This window comes from Macaca thibetana, chromosome 5, assembly GCF_024542745.1.
Source record: "Macaca thibetana thibetana isolate TM-01 chromosome 5, ASM2454274v1, whole genome shotgun sequence".
Taxonomy (NCBI): Eukaryota; Metazoa; Chordata; class Mammalia; order Primates; family Cercopithecidae; genus Macaca; species Macaca thibetana.
The window spans coordinates 159,903,464-159,905,511 of NC_065582.1; the positions used below are offsets into that span (position 1 = coordinate 159,903,464).

At 37.7% G+C, this 2,048-nt stretch overlaps 1 non-coding gene across 1 annotated transcript; it reads left to right on the forward strand.

The window, feature by feature from the left end:
• Positions 1-594: 594 nt before the first annotated feature.
• TRNAV-UAC (transfer RNA valine (anticodon UAC)) lies at positions 595-667 on the forward strand. Its single transcript has one exon. It is a non-coding gene; the product is annotated as a tRNA-Val (tRNA).
• Positions 668-2,048: the final 1,381 nt, after the last annotated feature.

The window sequence follows — 2,048 nt, forward strand, 5'->3', positions numbered from 1 at the left end:
AAAAATAGAAATAGCCAGCATCAGAGCAGAACTGAATGAAATTGAAACAAAAAAGTACAAAAGATAAATGAAATCAAAAGCTGGTTCCTTGAAAAGATAGATAATATTGATAGACCATTAGTGAGATTAACCAAGAAAAGAAAACACAAATCCAAATAAGCTCATTTAGAAATGAAACAGGAGATATTACAACTGATACCACAGAAATACAAAAGATCATTCAAGGCTACTATGAATACCTTTAAAAGCACAAACTAGAAAACCTGGATAAGATGGATAAATTCCTGGAAATATACCACCCTCCTAGATTAAACCAGGAAGAAATAGAAACTCTGAACAGATCAATAACAAGCAGTTAGATTGAAATAGTAATAAAAAAAAATTGCCAAGACAAAAAAAGTCCAGGACCAGATGGATTCGCAGCTGAATTCTATCAGACATTCAAGGAAGAATTGTTACTAATTCCATTGAAACTATTCCAAAATATAGAGAAAGAAGAATCCTCCCTAAATCATTCTATGAAGCCAGTGTCACACTAATACCAAAACCAGGAAAGGACATAACAAAAAAAAAGAAATCTACAGGTGCACATCGGTTTCCGTAGTGTAGTGGTTATCACGTTCGCCTTACACGCGAAAGGTCCTCGGGTCAAAACCGAGCGGAAAAAGAAATCTACAGACCAATATCTCAGATGAATATAGATGCACAAGTCCTCAACAAAATACTAGCTAACTGAGTCCAACAGCATATCAAAAAGATAATCCACCATGATCAAGTGGGTTTCATACTAAGAATGCAGGGATGGTTTAACATACGCAAGTCAATAAATGTGATACCCCACATAAACAGAATCAACAACAAAAATCACATGATCATCTCAATGGACACAGAAAAAGCATTTGACAAAATCCAGCATCACTTTATGATTAAAACCTTCAGAAAAATCAACATAGAAAGGACAAACCTTAAGGTAATAAAACTCTCTATGACAAACCCACAGCCAGTATTATACTGAATGGAGAAAAGTTGAAAGCATTCCCCTAGAGAACTGGAACAAGACAAGGATGACCACTTTCACCACTTCTATTCAACATAGCTCTGGAAGTCCTAGCCGAGCAATCAGACAAGATAAAGAAATAAAGGGCATTGAAATAGATAAAGATAAAGTCAAACTATCGCTGTTTGCCAATGATATGATCATATATCTAGAAAATCCCAAACACGCATCCAAAAAGCTTCTAGAACTGATAAATGAGTTCAGCAAAGTTTCAGGATACAAAATCAAGGTACACAGATCAGCACTGCCATACAACAACAGCAACCAAACTGAGAATCAAATCAATAAATCGATTCCTTTTACAATGGCTGCAAAATAAAATAAAATACTTAAAAATATACCAAACCGAGAAGGTGAAAGACCTCTACAAGGAAAACTACAAAACACTGCTGAAAGAAATAGATGATACAAACAAATGGAAACACACTCCATGCTCATGGATGGGCAGAATCAATATTGTGAAAATGACCATACTGCCAAAAGCAATCTACAAATTCAATGCAGTTCCCATCAAAACACCATTGTCATTCTTCATAGAACTAGAAAAAACAACCCTAAAATACATATGGAACTAAAAATGAAGCCACATAGCCAAAGCAAGACTAAGCAAAAAGAACAAAGCTGGAGGTATCACATTACCCAACCTCAAACTATAAGGTGAGAGTCCCCCAAACAGCATGGTACTGGTATAAAAATAGGCACATATGGCTGAGCACAGTGGCTCACTCCTGTAATCCCAGCACTTTGGGAAGCTGAGGAGGGATGATCACCTGAGGATGCGAGTTCAAGACCAGCCTGGCCAACATGTTGAAACCCCATCTCTACTTAAAATACAAAAAGTAGACTGGCATGGTGGTGGGCACCTGCATTCCCAGCTACTCAGGGGGCTGAGGCATGAGACTCTCTTGAATCTGGGAGATGGAGTTCGCAGTGAGCCGAGATGGCACCACTGCACTCCAACCTGGGCAACAGAGTGAGACTTTGTCTCAAA